Source organism: Tamandua tetradactyla, chromosome 10 (genome assembly GCF_023851605.1).
Source record: "Tamandua tetradactyla isolate mTamTet1 chromosome 10, mTamTet1.pri, whole genome shotgun sequence".
Lineage (NCBI taxonomy): Eukaryota > Metazoa > Chordata > Mammalia > Pilosa > Myrmecophagidae > Tamandua > Tamandua tetradactyla.
In genome coordinates this window covers 5,873,202-5,895,584 of record NC_135336.1, presented here as the reverse complement: position 1 = coordinate 5,895,584, position 22,383 = coordinate 5,873,202, and the positions used below count along the sequence as shown (strand labels likewise).

Below are 22,383 nucleotides of genomic sequence, written 5' to 3'. Positions count from 1 at the left end.
ACCAAGAACAAGGACCAGCAAATGCCAGCCACATGTCTTCCCAGACCACCCTTCCTTAAGCCAAGTCATCTTCCTCAGGAAACCTTAGTTAGGACCTATTTATGGTCTCAGAACTGTACACTTGTAACTTACTGAATTCCCTTTTTAAAAGTCATCCATTTCTAGCCTATTACATTCCAGCAACTTAACAAATTACACAGTATCTGATGAGAAATCAGTATTTAATCATGTTGGGATCTTGTTGTACCCAACTTATTTCTCTTCTCTTGCATCTTTCAGAAATCTCTCCTTGTGTTTGGCATTGGATAGGTTGATTACTATGTTTCTGGCCATGGTTCTCTTTGAGTTTATCCTGTGTAGGGTTTGTTGGGTTTCACGAATCTGTGTATTAACGGGGTTTTTTGTTAAATTTAGGAAATTTTCTGCCTTTTAAAAAAATATTCTTTCCACTCTTGTCTGTCTTTATTCTCCTCTGGGGCTCTTATAATATGTATATTAGTATGCATGATGGTGTCCCACAGGTCTCCTGGGCTTTTTTCACTTTTTAAAATTCTTTTTTTCATTCTTCTTTCAGCCTGAATTATTTGAATTTTCTTGTCTTTGAGATCGCCAATTCTTTCTTCTGCTGGCTCCAATCGATCAGCTGTGAAAGAAACCCTCTTTCATTTCAGCTATTGTGTTCTTCAACTCCAGTATTTCTGTGTTGTTCCTATTGGGAATCTCAAAGAGATTTTCATTTGTTCATTCATTGTTTTCCTCTTATCCTTTAGTTCTTTCTCAGTGTTTCCTGCTGGGCATGAGGTCGCTGAAGGATTCCGCATGAGACAGCAAGTTAAAGCTTAAGGAGTTTGTTGCTAGAGAGAAATAGATTGACAGCAAAGGAAGAGCAGGCAGGTGGGAGCCAGTGAAACTGCTAGAAAAAGAGAAAGGAAAAATGGCTCCAACTCTTTTTTTGACAGATTGTGGTTTTAAAGGAAAAACTGCAAATGCCCCCTCTACTCCCTTTAAAATACCCTTTCATTTCCTCCTGAGTACTCTATTGTATGACAATGCAGGTAGTCCTTTGCCATGGGCCACTTTGACTTAATTGTTTCTCAAACTACTTTATTTATTTGCAAGCTGTTTCTCTGCCTTCAGGACAAATTCTTGGAGGACAAGCCTGAAATAAGTTTTCTGGATCCGTTTTTCAGACTTCCCCCAGATAGATTCACACTGATATACAGGCATCCCAGCATGTGCATGGGTGTTACTCTGCTCCCTCTGGAACAGGCGTATGATTAGGACATAGACTGGTGCCACACTGTGCAGGAGAGAGGGTGTGGAAGGGCCAGCAAACACACAAGAGCTTCTCCTATGGCTTTTGAAGTTGTGATTTTTGATTCAGCCTTCACCCAGTTACCACAGCCCTTTAGTTTCCACAGTTTTGAGGAAGGGTAATGTTTCAACACAACTTAGTTGCAAAACCAAAGACACACCTGGCACAGAGTTACCCATGAGTTTAATTAGGGACTTACAATTAGGAGAAGATTCTTCCTGATAGGTGGGCTGTTCAGGAAATGGCAGAGTTCTATGCAAGAGAGAGAGCAGTGCCACAGGAGTGACTTGTAAAGGTTTAGGTTCACAGGATGTGACAACACAGCTTCAGCCGGGTCTCGTGAGATTTGATTAGGAGAGGGGAGCTTGAAAGACATTCTTTCTCCCCTGAGGGGGTCTGTTGACCTTTATTGTCTGCCCTGGTCATGTAGCTGGCTGCATGCAATGACTTGTTCTCATGATGGAGGAGGGGACAGGACTCAGGACCGGGGTCCTCACAATCCACCCAAACACAGCAGATTACACTGACCGTAGGACCATTTGCCGTCCTATGGTGCATCCACACACAGAGAAAACAACCTTTCAAAGTGATGAAAACCTGTGATTTCAATATTAAATGAGATTTTTTCCAGATTATTGTGTATATTTAACAATAGCATAAAAGATAACAGAACACTAGGAGTCCCCCACACAGAGAAAACAACCCTTCATGTGATGAAAACCTGTGATTTCAGACTTAAATTAGATTTTTTCCAGATTTTCCAATGTGCTGAATTCTGCCAGGCCAGCAGGGTATTCTACAGAGTCCAATTCACATGGGCAGAGTGGTGGCACCCAACAATGACAGTTCAGTGCACATTCAGCACTGAGATCTATTGTGCACATAGGTTACTGCAGAAGCCCATTGTAGAAAGGTGTTTGCTACAATGCTAAGAGCAAAAAGAAAGATATTTATAGGGAACTATGAGAGGCAAATCTTGTTGAGCTGATTGACTTCAAGCTAGGCTTCTATTGGTAGACAGAAGTGTTAGAGAAAAGGTGCTATGGGGAGTTTTAGAAACCACATTTTGCCCTGCAATTCAAGGGAGCCTTCTGGAGTCAAATCCACAGTTAGCTTGGGGATATATGTGTCCACAGAGTCATTTATACTGTGCCTTGAGGTATGCAGTATCCCACATTGGTAACATATACAACTTTTGGCATTTTGTGGATCAACTGCAGTCTAATACTTAAATTTTGGGGGACCCTGATACCCCAAGGGCTTAGGATTCCCAATCAGTGCAGCTGCATTGGCCAAGACCATGGCCAATCAACCTTATTTCCCACAAGTTATGTTCATTATCCCTTGTGGCTGTAGCATTACCAGTTCTTTACCTGAATTCACAGAACCTGCATGGGCCCCACTGTTATCAGTTCCGCAGTTGCAGAAGCAGCTGTTCAGGGCCATGAATTGAGGCTGGTGAGGGTCAGATGGAATTGTCACATCCATCACTGTAGAGATTGTCATCTTTTAACTGCTCTTTTAAAAGCCCATTCATCCTTTCAATTAACCCTGCTGCTACGGGGTTGTAAGGCAAATGAAATGTCCATATGACAAACATGTTCAGTAGCCCAGGCTTGAGTTAGTTATCTGGTAAAGGGGGTTCTCTTGTCCCTGTCCACATGTGTGGGGGGCCCCAAAGAATACACTGAACTTTTCTAAGCTACATATTATAGCTCTTTGGTTAGATTTCTGTACTGCGAAGGCCAGTAACAGTCCAGAAGCCCTATCTATGGCTGTTAAGGCACATTTTTCATCTTTAGGGATAAGAGAAGGGACCCAATATAATCTACGTGACACTTGGTGATTGGAATCTGCTTGTGGCCAACGTGACCTAACTGATGAGGATGTATCCTTGGGCATCACAGCAAATAGGCAGGGCAGGGAGGTGGCCACAACATCCTTTAACTGTTGTCTGTTGATGGGCTGCTGAAGTTGCTGTGTTAGTTTCCAAAGTTTGGTACCCTTGGAGTCCTATTTCCTATGCAACTATTCAGCAGCCTCATACAATGTTGGCTCTACAATATAAATTCTTACTGAAGTATGCACTTCAATAGTGCCAGGTAAAGAATCAGTGTCATGGGAGACACATGAAACATGGTTACTTTTCACTTGTGACTGACAGTCTAAATGTCTTTCCACATTTATTTCCTTATAAGGGGTGGTATCCATTGTTCTTGCTTCCACATGGCCACCCACACTGTCAGGCTCCAGTACACTGCCAATTGTCAGTAAAATAATTAATACATCTCCTGATTCATGGACAATGACCATCCATGCAGGCCTTACTTCAGTCCATTGACTTCTTTGTATGGTCCCAGTTTCCCACCATATAGTGCTGGTACTAGGTAGCATGCTTATTGTTGACCAGGTGGCAGGCTGCCTGTGTGCTGATCCATCAGTATACCAGGCAGACACAGGTGTATTGTCATATCCATCAATGGTGGGTACAGAAACAGACAACTTGAGAGGATTAGCAAGGAAGGGAAAGCGTTGTTCTTCCAGATAGGAAACTGGTCCTAATATATCATGCATCTCTGCACTTAAAGGACTATTCTTAAAAATGCTGCACCGTAGCAGATCAGCTTTCTATGTTGTTAATATGCTCAATTGTGCACTGCCAGAGTGCTTAGTGGCAGTGTTCTATTTGCACCCCTGTAGGCTGTTCTTAATTTCACAGGCCATTTCTGAGTTAGCCCAGAGTTAGCATTATAGGCAGCACACAGCTGTTTTTCTAAGGGACTGCATCAGAGTTTGAATCTTTTCCAGAGCTAAGACCAAAACCAGCGAGAACTCACTTTGCTGTTGTCTTTGCCACAAGCCTTACCCAAAGCCAATATCAGTATTGGCCATGTCTAATTTGCAAGGCATATCTGGGTCTGCCTGTGTGATTGCCCATTTAGCTTTTTCAAAAGCAGCCTTCTATGCAATATTCCATCCACATGTTTTTCCTTTTCTAACTAAGGCATACAATGGTTTTAGAATCTGCACTAAAGGAGGTATAAATGATCTCCAATAAACCAACAAATCAAGGAAAGCCATGAGCTATTTAGGAGTATGTGAGGTGAGGCAATTTTGCACTTTATCAACAACAGCAGAGGGAATAATCTTAGTCTTACCTGACCAAACAACACCCAAGAGTTTGACAGCTCATGTGGGCCCTTGTAATTTGTCCCAATTTAGTGCCCATCCTTAGCTCTCAAGGTGGCCACTATGGTCTTAGCAGCAGTTTCCAATTCTGCAAGAGAGTTACTGGTTAACATATTATCATCAATATAATGAAAAAGAGTGATCTTTGTGGAAAGTTTCCACATGTTTAAATCTTGGGCTACCAAACCATGGCAGATAGTGGAACTAAGAAGATATCCTTGTAGTAGCACAGTAAATGTCCACTGTTGTCCTTCCCACATGAAAGCAAATGCAGGCTGTCTGGAGGGATCTCAAGAAATACTAAAGAAGGCATTAGCAAGATCCAAAACAAAATGAAATTGACTTAAGTGAGTACTTATGTCCTGTAACAAAGTAACTATGTTTGATACAGCTGCAAACAAAGGAGGAGTTACTTTGTTAAGTTTTCTATAATCAGTAGTCATCCATCACTCACCATCAGTCTTCTTTACTGGCCATACTGGGCTATAAATGGGCTGTCAATGAGAATTATAATGCCCACCCTGTCTGATTCCTTAATGGTGGCAGTAAGTTCTTGATGGCTCCCTGATAACATATTTACACATCACCCCCACTTATCTAGGGGAGGATACCTTGACTGGTGATGACCTAGCATATCCTCTTCATAAGATTTTGACCATCCAGCTCCAGAGCCAGAATACATATACAGTAGTTTGCAAAGTGAAATTTTGCAAACTATCAATTCCCAATACATATTCTGGAATAGGAGATATGTACACTATATTTTTGAGGGTGTAACCAGCCAATCTGCATGAGTGGTTGTTGCTGTGTTGCCTCAATACTTTGCCCACCCCACCCCCATACCTAGAAATGGCTAATGTAGGCTCATCAGGTCTACATTTTCCATAAATAAGCTGCATTCTGCTCCAGTGTCCACAAGTGCCAAAACCCTATGCTCATTAGTATGGAACCAAAATATTGTTAATTCAATATGCTGACTCCAATCCCCAGTGTTCCCATATATAGCCCTTATTTGGGGATCTTGGCCAGTCCCTTATGTGAGGGGAAAAGGATCTTGCCAGGCCTCCTAAGCAGGAAGTGTGGAGAGACCCATAGATTGTAAGGGTCAGGTCTTTCAGCCAGAGTTTCTCTCTCTACCTGTGGGTCTGGTCTCAAATTTAGTAAATCTTTATTCTTTGGGTAATTTCTCCGGATCCTGACAAGTACTGCATTTGACTGCCCATTAATATCTTCAATTTAGTGTTGGTGGCTATTAGGTCAGCCCATATCTGCCTGCATGATACATGGCTTGGACTGTCATGCCCCCTTGGGGCATGACCTGTAGCTCTTACTCTGGCCCCTCTGCACCTTAGGCATTCTGGATCTCCTAAATCAGCCACAATTTGAGCAGCTTTTGAAATGGGTTTCCCTAATATTGAGCTAAGAATGGGTATAAGAGTCCCATACCACTGACTGGGGGCATTATGCAGGATAGCATCCTTTATGCCTGTTATGAAGGTTTCATTATCTGGTACAACATAATTAGCAGCATAAATGGCATGCTTCATTCCTAGTCCCCTAAGTATAACTTGTAGTTCACCTAGTGTATTCCAGTGGAGAGCAGCATGTGGTACATCTCCCACATCGGGTCAAGTTTCTCTCCATTGAGTTATAAGCCAGTTAACAGTGAATTGGATTCTGGCCTGGAAACCAGAGTATATATACATTGATGGAAAGAGGGTTGTATAGTAATTGAGGCTAGTTATGCTTATTTCTTTTCCTGAAAGTAATACTCCCTCTGCAACCATGTCCCAAAGATGTAGTAGCCAATTTGACAGGACTTCTTTAGGCTTTTGTCTGAACTGATTCCCAATTTCACATAATTCAGCAGCAATATAATCCTGCATGGTAACTGAGATCTTTTGGTCAGGAGGAGGTGCAGAGACAGCCACAGCAGCAGTGGCACCCTCAGTATCACCCTCCCCTGCTGGGTGTTGAGGATGCTGAATACGTTCTGATTTAATTTTTTGTTGGACCAGAGGACAAGCAAGCTTCCATTCCTCATTTTCAATACCCCAGTCAGACTAGGGCTCATCATCTGAAGAGAAAACAAGATCCCATATTTTAGGGTCCCAGTCAGATGAAATCGGGATATGCCTCACTTTCTCCTTGGGTAGTCTATGCCCTCTGACTCTAGCATACCTACATGCCAATATTTCTAAACTCTCATCTACATCATATAGCTTCTAATTCAATGCACCCTTCAAATCTGCTTCAACTATATGCAAGTCCCTCTCTAACTTAAGTTCTTCTTTTAAGTGATGAACTGTAACTTTAGCAGCCAGAACCACTTCCATGGCTGAACACACAGCTCCTAACAGGGACCATGTGATGGGTGCAGCAGCCTGATGGCTCTCCTTTTCTTTATGAAGTCCCAACTGCCCTGCAGCCTGCTACAGGAGTACTTACAACCAGAGACTGCTGGGTGTCCCCATGCTCTTTTGACAGTTCCAACTCATCTAGAAGGATAGACACCCCTTCCCACAAAGATGTTACAGGCCATCCTGGGATTCTTCCTGGAGAGTCTCCCTTCCCAGTATTGACGTATTTTTTGACTGATGGCTCTTTGGTCTCCTGGCTGGCTCGCCAGATATTCCAATTCAACTCAGCCCCAAGACCAAAGAGCATGCCTGGCACAGAGTTACCCATGAGTTTAATTAGGGACTTATGATTAGGAGAAGATTCTTCCAGATGGTGGCTGGTCAGGAAATGGCAATATTCCATGCAAAAGAGAGAGAGGGAGTGCCACGGGAGTGGCTTATAAAGGTTTAGGTTCACAGGATGTGACAACATAGTTTCAGCAGAGTAATGAGAAATTTGATTAGAAGAGGGGAGCTTTAGTGACACTCTTTCTCCCCTGAGGGAGTGTGTTGGCTTTTAATGTCTTTTTGTCCCAGTCACATAGATGGCTGCCTGCAGTGACTTCTTCTCATAATGGAGGAGGTGGTGGGGCCTGAGCCCTGGGTCCTCACAGGTAATATCCTTAAGATTTCTCTGCCCATTTTGTCTTAGAGTTTTTGGAAAAATGGCTGCTCTCAAAGTCAGCACCCAGTGACCTGAAGTAGCTGATCAAGAACACTGAGCAGCAATCAGCCCACACATGCTTGTACCTTATAGTTCCCCCACCCCCCACCCCCCAGAACCAACAAGCTGCACCAGGAACCCAAACTACAGTCTCCACTCTTGCATGCCATGAGTCTGGAGGATGGCAGATGGTAGCTGGGAAGGTGAACTTCATAGGCTTTTACTGCTATTTACCCACTTCTTTCTCCAGTTCTTCCTTAGAGCTGTACGGTGTTCTGCTAGACTCTGGAGTTTCAAGATAGTTGATTCAGTTAGTTCTTGCCAGTTCAATACTTGTTTTCATAGAGGGACTCATTCTTGGAGCTTCCTACTCTGCCATCTTCTCCAAATCTCCCCCTTTGTTAATATTTTCCAGGTATTTTTCCTCTCCACATTGTAGTTTTGGTAATTTCTATTGCTGTGTCTGCACGTTCACTATCTTTTCTTCTGTAGTGTCTAATTTGCTATTAGTGGTGCAAAATTTATATTTTTGGTAGAACACTATCTAATTTAACCTGTGTGGTCAGCTTATTTGAACAACGTAATTACATGGAAACTTGAATAGGGAGTGAGAACACCCCAGAATAATCAGGGAAGAAGACTAGAAAGTGTTTGAAAGGACTGGAGAAAGTTGGAAAAATTGAACTTCCCCACCTGTGGAATTGTTGATATTCTCACAAGCATTGAGGACTACAAGTTTGGCAAGCCAGGCCCTCAATCTTGGGGCTTGCCATTATGAAATTTATTTCTGAAGAGGAGAAGTCAAGCCTACTTATTATTATGACTGAAAGCCACCCCCCAGAGAACTTCTTTCATGGCACAGATGTAGCCTCTCTCTAAGCCAACTCTGCAGACGAATTCATTGCCCTACTACAAGCAGCCACCTATGTGAATGGGACAGACATTAAAAGCCAACACACTCCCTCAGGGGAGAAAGAGTGTCACTAAAACTCCCCTCTTCTAATCAAATTTCTCGTTACTCTGCTGAAACTATGTTGTCACATCCTGTGAACCTAAATCTTTATAAGCCACTCCCGTGGCACTCCCTCTCTCTCTTTTGCATGGAATATTGCCATTTCCTGACCAGCCACCATCTAGAAGAATCTTCTCCTAATCATAAGTCCCTAATTAAACTCGTAGGTAACTCTGTGCCAGGCATGCTCTTTGGTCTTGGGGCTGAGTTGAATTGGAATATCTGGCAAGCCAGCCAGGAGACCAAAGAGCCATCAGTCAAAAAATACATCAATACTGGGAAAGGAGACTCTCCAGGAAGAATCCCAGGATGGCCTGTAACATCCTCCTACATAGGACATGACTCCCAAGGGTGTAAATCTCCCTGGCAATGTGAGACATGACCACCAGGGATGAACCTGGCCCTGGCATCGTGGGATAGAGAAAACCTTCTTGACCAAAAGGGAGAAGAGAAATGAAACAAAATAAGGTGTCAGTGCCTGAGAGATTTCAAACAGAGTTGAGATGTAATTCTGGAGGTTATTCTTATGCAGATATAGATACCCCTTTTCAGGTTTTGGTGTATTGAAGTAGATTGAGGGAAATACCTGAAACAGTTGAACTGTAAGCCAATAGCATCAATTCTTGAAGACAATTGAATAACTATAGAAGTTTTAAGGTGTGGCCATGTGATTGTGAGAACCTTGTGACTAACACTCCTTTTATCCAGTATATGGACAAATAAGAAAAAAAAGACAAAAAAAATTTTTAATTAGTAATTTGCTATTAGTCCCATGCAGTGAAATTATCACTTCCTCTATTTATCTTCACCTCCACATGTTCATTTGCTTTTCAGAAAACACCTTAAGAAAATGAAAAGGCAAGCCAAAAACTGGGAGAAAAGATTTATAATGTATGTATCTAATAAGTGACTTGTATTCATAATATATTAAGAACTTCCACAACTCAATAAGACAAATGACACGATTTAAAAATATGTAAAAAGTTTAAACAAGCATCTTACAAATGATTATATTCAAATGACCTGTCAGTATAGACCTCATAATCATCAAGGAAATTAAGTTAAAACCAAGATGAGATCCCACTCAAGTGCACTAAAATAGCTAAAAGTAAAAAGACTGACAATAAGAAGTGTTAGCAAGGATGTGGAGGAACTGTAAATCTCACACACTGCTGGTGGAAATGTAAAATGGTGAAAAGGCATTTGGCCTCTTCTTAAAAGTTACACTTTCCCTTACCATTCATTCTAGAAATTCTACTTCTAGATATTGACTCAAAAGAAAAGGTAACATATGTCCATGCAAAATGCTCTACACAATGCTCACAGTAGCTTTATTTGTAATAGCCAGATACTGGAAATATCCTAAATGCCCATTAACAGATGGTGTGCTTAAAAATCAAGTTTGTTTTTATCAGTTTATATGCTTGTTACAGGAAATTTTTGTTGTTGCTGCTGTTTTCTGAAAATCCTTCTTTCCCCACATACTGGAATCACTCTTTCCTATGGGGCCCTCATTACAAGAGAATCAGGTGTGTCTTACTGAGCACACATATTCTTTTTCGCCCCCTTATTATTAACACTAGAGGTGGTATGTGCCCATTCATCCAGTAGTGGACATGTGACCCATACAGGGCCAATCAGACTACAGCGGAGTCTAATATACAGATACCAGAGGAGCAATGATTTCTTTAGTTTTGGGATGGGTTAACTGTAAGAATTATAGAAGCTAAAATCTTTTTGCAGTCATATCTCCAGTCTCATGACAGAAACCATCTACACAAAAGGAACATTTTTCATCAATACACTAACATGAGCAGGGATAAGATGAAATGAGAGGGCAGGTAGACTCATGACCATATCATTTGAGTTCCTGGATCTAGACTGCTTGCTCTATTCCTAAACTTTTTGTTGCTTGAGCCAATAAATTCCTATTTTTGCTCAAGCTGTCTTGAATTGTACCACAAAATGACAACTATTTAGTATTTTTGTAGGGTCATTTCTTCCAATCTTTCTCTTTGTATACTCAATACATGGTTATAATCATGCACCACAATTTTGCATCTGTTTTTACTTAAAATAATTATGCAAGAATTTTTCATATAACTAAAAATTCTTAAAAGGTTTTAGTCTTCACAGATGTAAAATATTTCATCATGTAGCCATTTTTTAATTTTAGTTAACCATCTCTTCATTTGCTGAATATTTAGCTAGTTTCCAATTTTTCTTCATCATTAATGATAATGTGATAAGTATCTTTACACCCAAAGATATTTTTCTGCATGTAGGATTAATTCCTTCATAGGTAACCTCAAGAATTTAATTACTGGGTCAAAATGCATAAACAATTTTAAAGTCCATGATAAAGTTTGACAAAGTTTTTTTTACAAGGAGTTATGCAATAATCTAAGCAAAAGTGTATAAAGATGCTTAATTGTGTCCCCACATCCACATTAAGTAGTACCACTTTAAAAATATTTTATTAATTATATAGTTGAAAATAACACAGCATCTCTTTGTTTAAGTTTGTGGTTGTTTATTTGAGAGAAAATGTACTTTGCCAAAAATTATAATTCATTTATTTCTCTTTCTTGCAACTTACCTCTTCATGTACTCTCCCATGTGTTTATTGGATTGTGTTTTTCTTATCAATTTGACCTCTTTATATAATGAGGTATTGACTTGCTTCTTTTATTGCAAATAACTTCAGGTTTGTTGATTATTGTTCAAGTTTGCTAGCTGCCTGAATGCAATATACCAGAAATGGAATGGCTTTTAAAAGGGGGAATTTAATAAGTTGCTAGTTTACAGTTCTAAGGTCAAAATGTCCCAATCAAAACAAGTCTATAGAAATGTCCAATTTAAGGCATTCAGAGAAAGATATCTTGGTTCAAGAAGGCCAGTGGAGCTCAATGTTTCTCTCTCAGCTGGAAGGGCACATGGTGAACATGGTGGCATCTGCTGGCTTTCTCGTGGCTCTACAAAAGGGACTCTCTCCAAAATGTTTCCTCTTTTGAAGGATTCCAGTAAGCAACTCCACCTTCAATGGGTGGAGATACACCTCCATGAAAATAATCTAATCAAAAGTAACCACCCACAATTGGGTGGGTCACATCTCCATGGAAACAATAAAAATGCTCCCACCCAGCAATGTTGAATGAGGATTAAAGGACATGACTCTTCTAGAGTCCACCACAGATTCAAACTGGCACAAGTATCCTATAATTTTGACCATTTAAAAAAAATCACTGTTTTAAAGTTTTATGAAATCACATCTATTTGTCTTTTCCTCTATAGCTTCTTATTTCAAACTTAGGAGGTTTCTTTTTGAAGAGATTTAATAATCGCTTCTGTTTTCTTCAGAGTGTATTTTCAATAGTTTTTATGTTTTACTTTTAATTAGTTTAACTGTTTGATATATTTAAAATCTTTTTCAATCATACATGAGGAAAGGGTCAAGAGTATTTATTTTTCTTAACTTATTGAAATTTAAGAAAAATAAGGTGATAAAGCTGCTTTATCACATTTAAACTTCCAAGTATCTTATGGTCTAATTCTAAGTAATCTCTTATCTTCCATTAGTCTATCTATTCTTATACTGTTTTAGTATAAGAATAGATGCTGTTTTAATTGCTATGATTTTGTAATGTATTTCAATATTTAGTAAAGCTAGCTGCCTATTCCACCCCAAAATTACTCTCTTTTAAAAAAAAAATTCTGATTTTCTCACTTGTTTGCCCTTTCAGATGACCATCACACTAAATCCACGGAATTCACCAGCAGCAATAGGTTAATAAAAGGGATATAACTACAAGACAGAAACTTCAAAATGTAGCTATTAAGGAAAATCAACAAAAGATCTGTCAGATCATGGCACAGCCTCCCACCCACAAGAACAGTGCCGAGGAAACAAAGAGATTGGACAAATTCCTGACTGTCCTCACTAAAACTGCCCAGTGGGGGAAAAGCAGGCTTGAGGGACAAATAAGCAGCCCAAAGAAAGGTCCAGAAAAAATTATTCAGAATAGAGGCCCCTACCTCAAAATCTCTGTAAACATAGGGAAAACCTCCGGGAACCATCAGATATCCAGAGGTATTTCACCATGGGAACAGGATACCTGCCCAAAAAGATAGATTAATTCCTGGTATGAGCTACTTAAGATCATTTCAGAAGAAAGAGTAAAACTCAAGTCACCTAACACACAGCCCCAGTAAAGGTCTGCTTCTGCTCTCTCTGCCTTCAGTCTCAGAAAAGTGGATAGAAAGCAAGATTTTAGCTTTCACCTTGTAGCTTGAAGGTGAGGCATGGAAGCAGAGGGGAGGGTCATGAAGATTTTATCTTCACTGTATCAGAGCAAACCTAAGGTCTGGAAAGACCTGCCCATGTTCAACACAAACAAGCTAGAAACAGCCAGATATACAACAGAAAAATAAACAGGGACACAAAAACAATATGCAAAAGAGGAGCCAAGAACCCAGTCTGGGAGAAAAGATATAAACCAAGCAAAATTAAAAACATAAAACAAAAAAACTTCCATGAATGCCTGCTCTATGGCAGACTGTGATAAGAACATGAATAAAATAAAACACAAGTTCAAAGATAAGGAGATAAAACATCAGAACTTCCAGAACATTGTTAAATAAGAGTGATGAAAGCAGGCATTCTTGTTTTGTACCCAAGTTTTGATGGAAATGCATTGGATATTGTTTAGAATTCATGATTCTTTATCATATTAAAGAAATTGCATCCTATTTCTAATCCATAAAATGTTTTAAATAGCGAATTGTTGAACATTGACTCAACCATTTCAGTTGGCATAAACAAGCCATTTCGCAAGACTTTTTTTACTTGTATCACACTACAAAGAGCCTCAGTGCAAATATGGAGAATCTGTCCACATGAATGATGAGTGAGACATTTCATCATATTTCTTTTCAACAACCAGATTTTCTGTTATATAGCAGTCTCATAACTCTATTATATAATGACTCATGTACAAAGGTAATTTTTTCCATTACTAGTATTTATAGGATTTCTGGTATTGGGGCTACTGATTATGTGAACATCTTATCCCTCAAATGTTTTGAAACTCAAAAGGAAACAAGGTTGATGAGATTGAGGTTGGTTCTTTCCACAAGCATGGACTTTTGGAATCTAGGTATGAATGTCATGGACAGAAATCCTTGCTCTGCAACTAATTAGCTGTGGCTTTGGGCCTGTTAATGAACTTCTTTGAGCTCCAGTTTTCTTTCCTAACAATTGGGCCAATAATATTTCAGTTGTAAAGTATCATAAAGATTAAATAAAATAATGTAGTTCAAGCAGGTACTTCAAAATGTTAATTTATATTATTATTAATAATATTATTTTTAAATTATGTGCATGACTCACATAGACACTCAAAACCAATATTTACTAAATGAGTGAATGATCGTTGTAAAGAATTCAAAGATGAAATAGAAAGTCTTTGTCTATGAAGGATTTCAAAGCTAGGAAAGTATAAAATAAATATCAATGAAGATAAGATTTTAGGTATGATCTCATGTGGGCTTAAATGACTAAACTCTATTACCCCATTGTGAGTATTCTCCCTAACTGCATTTCATCTTGGTCCCTGAGCACAGCCACAGGCTAATAACTGATCCTGTATACTCTCTGGATGCAAATAACTGAAATTAACTCAAAATAGCTTAGGTTTAAAGAAGAAATTGTACAAAAATTTGCTTCTTACGAGATCCAGGGCTTGCATATGTGCACTCCCTCCCTCTCTCTCTCTCTCTCTCTCTCTCTCTCGAATCTTAACTCTGCTTCTCTCTGAGCCTACTTCTTTCTTTGAAGTTGGGCCCCTTCTCTCTCCAGTCTGCAGGACAAAAGGTGGCTGCCATCTACATATTTTTAGAGGTTTTTTAATTGTTAAATAGAACATATATACAAAGAAGTACAACATATATACATATATATAAAGAAAAGAAAGAAAAAGCAATTGTTCTAGTTTGCTAGCTGCCAGAACGCAATATACCAGAAACAGAATGGCTTTTAAAAGGGGGAATTTAATAAGTTGCTAGTTTACAGTTCTAAGGCCAAGAAAATGTCCCAATTAAAGCAAGTCTAAAGAAATGTCCAATCTAAGGCATTCAGGGAAAGATACCTTGGTTCAAGGAGGCCGATGAAGTTCAGCCTTCAGGCTTCTCTCTCATCTGAGAAGGCACATGATGAACACAGTCATGGTTTCTCCCTTGGCTGGAAGGGCACCTGGCAAGCACAGCATCATCTACTACTTTCTCTCCTGGCTTCCTATTTCATGAAGCAGCTTGGGAGGTATTTTCCTTCTTCATTTCCAAAGGTCACTGGCTGGTGGATTCTGCTTCTCATGGCTATGTCATTCTGCTCTGGCTGTCTCTGAATCTCTCTCATTCTCCAAAGTATTTCCTCTTTACTGGAGTAGGACTCCAGTAAACCAATGAAGACCCACCCAAATGGGTGGAGACATGTCATCACCTAATCCAGTTTAACAACCGCTCTTGATTAAATCACATCTCCAGGGAGATGCTCTGATTACAGTTTCAAACATACAGTATTGAATAGGGATTATTCTGCCTTTATGAAATGGGATTTAGATTATAACATGGCTTTTCTAGGGGACATACATCCTTTCAAACCAGCACAGCAATGATTTTCAAAATACTTGTACACTTCAACAAGTAGATACAGAACCGATTTCAGAGTTTCTTATGGGTTACAATTCCACAATTTTAGGTTTTAACTTCTAGCTGCTCTAAAATACTGGAGACTAAAAGAAATATTAATATAATGATTCCACAATCATACTCATTTGTTAAACCAGACCTTCTCTGTATAAATATCGCCTTTGATCCATCTCCTACTCTTTAGGGGTATTTGGGTTATGCCCATTCTAACTTTTTCAATTTGGACAAGGATGGTAATAATATGCAGTATGGGGAGTGTACTGGTTTGAAAGGGTGTATGTACCCTAGAAAAGCCATGATTTAATGCTAATCCCATTTTGTAAAGGCAGCCATTTTTCTTCTAATCCCTATTCAGTATTGTATGCTTGAAACTGTAATTAGATTATCTCTATGGAGACGTGATTTAATCAAGAGTGGTTGTTAAACTGGATTAGGTGGAGGTGTGTCTCCACCCATTTGGGTGGGTCTTGATTAGTTTACTGAAATCCTATAAAAGAGGAAACATTTTGGAGAGAGATTCAGAGAGAACAGAGCAGAACAACATAGCCATGAGAAACAGAGTCCACCAGCCAGGGGCCTTTGGAGATGAAGAAGGAAAATGCCTCCTGGGGAGCTTCATGAAACAAGCCAGGAAAGGAAGTTAGCAGATGATGCCATGTTCAACATGTGCCCTTCCACTTGAGAGGGAAACCCTGACCATGTTCACTAGTACCTCTCCAGATGAGAGGGAAACTCTGACTGTGTTCACCATGTGCCCTTCCACTTGAGAGAGAAACCCTGAAATTCATTGGCCTTCTTGAACCAAGGTATTTCCCTGGATGCCTTTGATTGGACATTTCTATAGATCTGTTTTAATTGGGACATTTTCTCATCCCTAGAACTGTAAACTAGCAACTTATTAAATTCCCCTTTTTAAAAGCCATTCCATTTCTGGTATATTGCATTCTGGAAGGCAGCAAACTAGAACAGGGATGGAACTAGTTGAAGTTCTGGATCAATGCAGAGGCCAGTCCCTCTGCATTTCAGGACTTATCTCTTCCAGGGATCCATCTGGGCATTATAGGTTTCTGGAAAGTTACCCTAGTACATGGATCCTTTGTAGAATCTTATATATTGCCCTTGGTATTCTTTGGGATTGATAGGAATGATTGATAGTTGGGGTTTGGCAAGTTATGGTAGGTAGCAATGTCTAACTGAAGTTTGCATAAGAGGGACCTTCAGAGTATCCTCTCAAGTCTATTTGAACTCTCTCAGCCCCTGATACCTTATTTGTTACACTTATTTCCTCCCTTCTGGTCAGGATGGCATTGTGGATCCCACAGTGCCAGAGCCAGACTCATCCCTGGGGGTCATCTCCCATGCAACCAGGGAGACTTTCACCCCTGGCCCACATAGGAGGGAGGGCAATGATTTCACTTATAGAGTTGGGCTTAGAGAGAGAGAGACCACATCTGAGCAATGAAAGAGGTCCTCCAGAAGTACCCCTTAGGCATACCTATAGGTAGTCTAAGCTTCTCTGCTACATATGAAAGCTTCACAGGAGCAAGCCTCAAGATCAAAGGCTTGGCCTATTGTTTAAGGTGTCCCTAATGTTTGACACAGTATCTGAGGTTTCCCCAGGGGGTAAAGTTTAATAGTTCCATATTTTTTCTACCATCCCTCAAGGGACATTGCCAATACTTTTTTTTTTTTTAACTCTTTCATCCATTTTAGCTTTATTCTTTTTTGTTGTTGTTGATCTTAGTTTTTGTTGTTTTTTTTTCTTTTTTACTTTTTTTATTACCATCTGCATATTTTGTACCCATCTTAATTCAAATATCTTCCCTGGTCTAATCAATGGCCTCTGGGAGAAAGGGATCATAGTAAACTACACCACTACCTGTAAGGCATGACCTAAGTGGGGGGAGGGGAACCACAGAGGGTGGAGAGAGCAGTCTTGAGAAGAGGAAACAGCGGACCATCAAGAAGTGTTCACAACACCCCACAGATGGATGCTTACCCCATTCACAGCCCTAACTCTGACCACTAACTGCTACTGCAGAATAAACCTCAATCTCATAACTAATAAAGAAGTCTCCACATGTTCATTGTTTCACTTACTTTTAAAAAAAATGTACTGAATTTAGTTCAAAATCATGTTCATTTGCTGTAAAATACCTGAGTGAAAAAATCTAATGATCAGGGGGGAGGGAGGGAATCTAGTTACTTCCAAACATTCCTAAAAACCTGGATATTTCCAAACATTCTTAAGTAAAACACTACGTAGATAAAATCTCTGATTGAGGCTAAATATTTCTGCTTTGATCCCTGTGTTTGAGGTCATGTTGACAGCTTCAGTCTCCAGCACAATGCATGAATTATTCTCATCTGTCCTCCACGTACAGGAAAACCCAGAGCCCAGTGACAGTCAAGATAATGCCTGGCCTTGGTCTCCTTTAGTCAGGGAATTGTGGATACCCACAACATTGCCTCTCAATATGCTCTGTCTCAAGGCTGGACTTACTTTCTTTGATGTCCATGCACTTCAGAGTAAGTTATATGCCTTCCTGGGGTTCCAGTCACAAACACACACCCTTTCTCTTTTTCCTTTCTTTTTAGGAGTTACAATGGGATATGGGATGTCTGGTGCCAGCCACTATGGAGTAAGCCAACTGCAGTCTATCTCTCCCACTGATTACAGCTAAAAACTATCGTAAAAATGAGAAAAAAAGACTACTTTGAGGATTCCAAAAGGAAAACAGCAAGCAGATTGAGGACTACAGTTAAAACTTGAATAACTATCCAAAGGCAATCTATAGCCAGGGTGAGTTTTTTTTTTTTCTATTTTGTTTACTGAATTTAATCTGAGGGCAGACTGATGCTTGGAATTGTGTAGTAGGCAGTGTCAGCAAAAAGTCCAGAAGTTAAAGGACCCCTGCATGACAGATGTTTGCAGGAGTAATGCCTCATCTTTTTCTATGTGCTTTTTCCCTCTTTTCTCTCCCAGGCCTGCTCTACAGCCTCTCCAGGTCCTAGGCTGCACTGCCACCATAGCAGCAGCAATATGGGCAAGGAAATCTCCAAGGGAGATCTCATTTCTCTATGAACAGAGGAGCCAGGAAAGGGGGTCATGCTGTTTAAAGGCTGTGGAATAATCCCTATTATTTTTATCCTTTTCTCTCACTGCTTCACCTCAAGGCAGCTCCACTAATACAGAACTACTCAACAGAGCAGGAAACTACATTGAGAGAACCTAGTTTTCTGGCCAGAATAACCAGAGAAAGGGGGTCCACTAGGTCTTGAAGAGTATAGGGGAAATACCAGATAGGAAAGAGCTGGAAAAGGGCATCTCCTAATTCTAACATGAGTCCCAGGTTCAAATTTTAGTTGCACACATACAGAACAGACCCAAAGAAGCATAGCAGAGCTTTCAATAACTGAACTCCCAACCTACAGACTAAACTCTAAGTGGCACATATGACAGACAGACTCAAGCAACATCCTTGATGACTTCAAAAAAATGATCTGACAATGGTATCATCACCCACAGAAGGTGAAACAGAACTTGTAGTCTGAACCCAAACCAATTAATTGCCTACTAAAACAAACACCAACATTTTCTAGAGGATTTTAACAGGACCCAGAATCTCACAACATAATATTCAAAATATCCTGGATGCAATCCAAAATTACTCAATATACAAAGAATCAAGAAAATCTAACCACTACTCAGGAGGAAAGATAATCAACAGATGTCAATCCCAATATGATCCCAATTGGAATGAGCAGACATAGACTTTAAAGCATCTATTATAACCATGAGCTCAGGGTAAAATTCCTTAAAGTAAATGAAAAGATAGAAGCTCTCAGCAGAGAAAGAGAAATTATTTTAAAAACCTGAAAAGTTCAGAACTGGAAAATATATATATTAAATAAATAAATAATATATTAAATTAAATAACTGATGGACTCAATAGCAGAATGGAGATGGTAGAGGCTAAAATTAGTGAAATTGAAGAAAAAGCAATAGAAATTACATAATAAAAAGAATAAGGGAGGCAACATCATCAACATGATGACATGTGACAGCCTCTGAAAAAGCCTCCCCAAAGAATTAAGACAAATACTACTTGCTTAGAACTCTGGAGGATGGTAGAGAATCGAGAACTCCACAAACATTGAATCAAAGAAAAATAGCAGGTAGGAAATTTCCATCTTGGGCCCTCCAGTCCATTCCCCTCCCCCTCACTCAGTTTTTTTGGATCTGGGAGTTGCACAGAGGCAGTGACCCAGAACCCTCCCACCATGAACACAGACTATCAAACCACTCAACAGTGAGTTAGAACCCATGCAAAACCAGGAACAGGGACCCAAGTCTTCAGAGACCTAGGGCACAACACAAGCCTCTAAGTTGTGCTGCATACTGCATGCTGCATGCTGCAGATAACATATAAATGGGCCCCCAGGGGTAAAACTGTTGGTAGGAGGTGCATTTACTTGATCTAGTTTCTGTTTTGCTGGACCCCCACTTTTTTGGAGTGACCCACCTTTTTTTATTGACCCCATCTGGCTCCCCATCTTGGGATACCTTAATGGGGAAGAAAAAGAGGCAGAAACACCTTACAAAATAAAAGAGGGGTGGTTACACTGAACCACTGAAAGACAAGACAGATCTCAGAACTGAAAGGTGTTAAGAAAAAGGAGTTGCTGAATGATGGAGAGAATTTAGACAAATCGTAGATGCTAGGGAGAAAATTCTGCACAAAAGTAAACAGAACAGATCAAGATTCCTAAGAAGGAACAGAGGAAAGGAAGTTTTCTTCTAGATGTGTAACAACTGCACAAAAAGTGCAATCTTAAAAATTGTACCATATATCCAGGGCAAGAATCTGATGAAGAAAAGCTGATAAAATCTGAACAATTAAACATCAGCTATTTAAAAAGTCTAGAATAAGTTGAAACAAGCATCAAAGAAGAGCTTTAACACAAAGCCAGTTTTAAACCAAAAGTTGGTTCTTTGAAAAGATCAATAAAATTGACAAACCTTTAGATAGACTGACAAAGAGAAAAGAGACAAGACACAAACAGATAAAATCAGAAATTAGAGTGGGGACATTACTAATGGATACAAAAAATATATAAAGGATCATAAGAGGATACCATGAACAACAAATTGTCAACAAATTAGACAACCTAGATGAAGTAGACAAATTCCTAGAAACACACAAAAACCAACACTGATTCAAGGTGAAATAGAAGATCTTACCAAACCAATTACAAATAAAGCTATTGAATCAGTTTTGAAAAACCTCCCCAAAAAGAAAAGCCCAGGATCAGATGGCTTCACAAGTGAACTCTACCGATCATTCCAGGAAGAATTAATACCAATCCTGCTCAAACTCCTCCCAAAAATTGAAAAGGAAGGAACACTACCTAACACATTCTACAAGGCTATTCTAGTTTGCTAGCTGCCAGAATGCAAATTACCAGCAAGTGGAATGGCTTTAAAAAGGAAAATTTAATAAGTTGCAAGCTTATAGTCCTAAGGCCGTGAAATTGTCCCAATCAAAGCCAGTCTCTAAAAATGTCCAAATTAAGGCACCAACAAGAGGTTACCTTCACTCAAGAAAAGCCAATGACATTCAGGGTTTCTCTCAACTGAAAAGGCCCATAAACATGATGGCATCTGCTAGACTTCTCCCCCCAGCTGCTTGCTTCATGAAGCTTTCCTGGGGCATATTCCTTCTTCATCTCCAAGGTTCTCTGTTTGCATGGGCTCTGGATCTTGTCATTCTCAAGCTTTCTCCAAAATGCTTCCTCTTTTGAAAGATTCCAGTAAACTAAGAAAGATCCATCTGGAATGGGTAGAGTCACATCATCCTCTAATCCAAGGTTAATACCCACAGTTGGGTGAGTCATATCTCTGTGGAGATCATCTAATCAAGTTTGCAACATACAGTAATGATTAGGGATTAAAAGAAATCATTGCTCCCACAAGATTGAATCAGGATTAAAATATGGCTTTTCTAGGGTACAAAAATCCTTTCAAACCAGCACAAAGGCTGACATCACCCTAATACCAAAACCAGACATATATGCTACAAGAAAAGAAATTTTCAGAACAATTTCCCTTATGAATGTAGATACAAAAATCCTCAACAAAATTGTTGCAAATTGAATCCAACCATATATTTAACAAATTGTACATCATGATCAAAGTGGGTTTCATCCCAGTATACAAAGTGGTTCAACACAAGAAAATCAATTAATGTAATATGCCACATTAACAAAAAGAAAGAAAAAAAACATGATCATCTCAACTAACACAGAAAAGTCATTTGACAAAATCTAGCATCTTTTGATGATAAAAACACTAGAATACTAGGAGTAGAAGGAATATCTCTCAACATGATGAAGCACATATATGAAAACCCACAGCTAACATCACACTCAATGGTGAATGACTAAAGGACATCCAGGACAAGACAAGGATGCCCATTGTCACCACTATTATTCAACATTGTACTGGAAGCTCTAGCCAGGGCAGATAGGCAAGAAAAAGAAATAAAAGGTATCCAAATTAGAAAGAATAGGGTAGAACTTTCACCACTTGCAGATGACATGAGCCTATATAAAGTCCAAAAAAATCTACAACTAAGCTTTCAGAAGGTGGCAGAGTACAAAATCAACATGCAAAAATCAGTAATGTTTCTATACACTAGTAATGAGCAATCTGAGGAGGAAATTGAGAAGTAATCCCATTTTGGCAACTAAAAGAATCAAATATCTAGGAATAAATTTAAGCAAGAATGTAAAGGACTTGTACACAGAGAACTACAAAGCATTGCTAAAAGAAATTTTAAAAGGCCTAAGGAAATGGAAGGACATGAATTGGGAAGACTAAATAACATTAAGATGTCAATTCAATCTACAGTGATTTACAAAGTCAATGCAATCTCCCCCAAATTCCAAGAGCCTCTGTTGCAGAAATAGAAAATACACTTATCAAATTAATTTGGAATGATAAGGGCCCCTGAATAGCCAAAAACATCTTGAAAAAAAAATGAACTCACACTTCCTGACTTTAAAGTATATTACAAAGCTACAGTGGTCAAAAAAC

At 39.4% G+C, this 22,383-nt stretch overlaps 1 long non-coding RNA gene across 7 annotated transcripts in view; it reads left to right on the top strand.

The window, feature by feature from the left end:
* LOC143648189 (uncharacterized) overlaps positions 1-22,383 on the top strand; it is a 115,011-nt gene that overhangs the window by 42,921 nt on the left and 49,707 nt on the right. For all 7 annotated transcript variants that reach the window (XR_013158430.1, XR_013158429.1, XR_013158434.1 and 4 more), the window contains exon 3: positions 17,883-18,087. This is a non-coding gene — a long non-coding RNA (uncharacterized LOC143648189). The remainder of the gene's footprint in view (positions 1-17,882; positions 18,088-22,383) is intronic.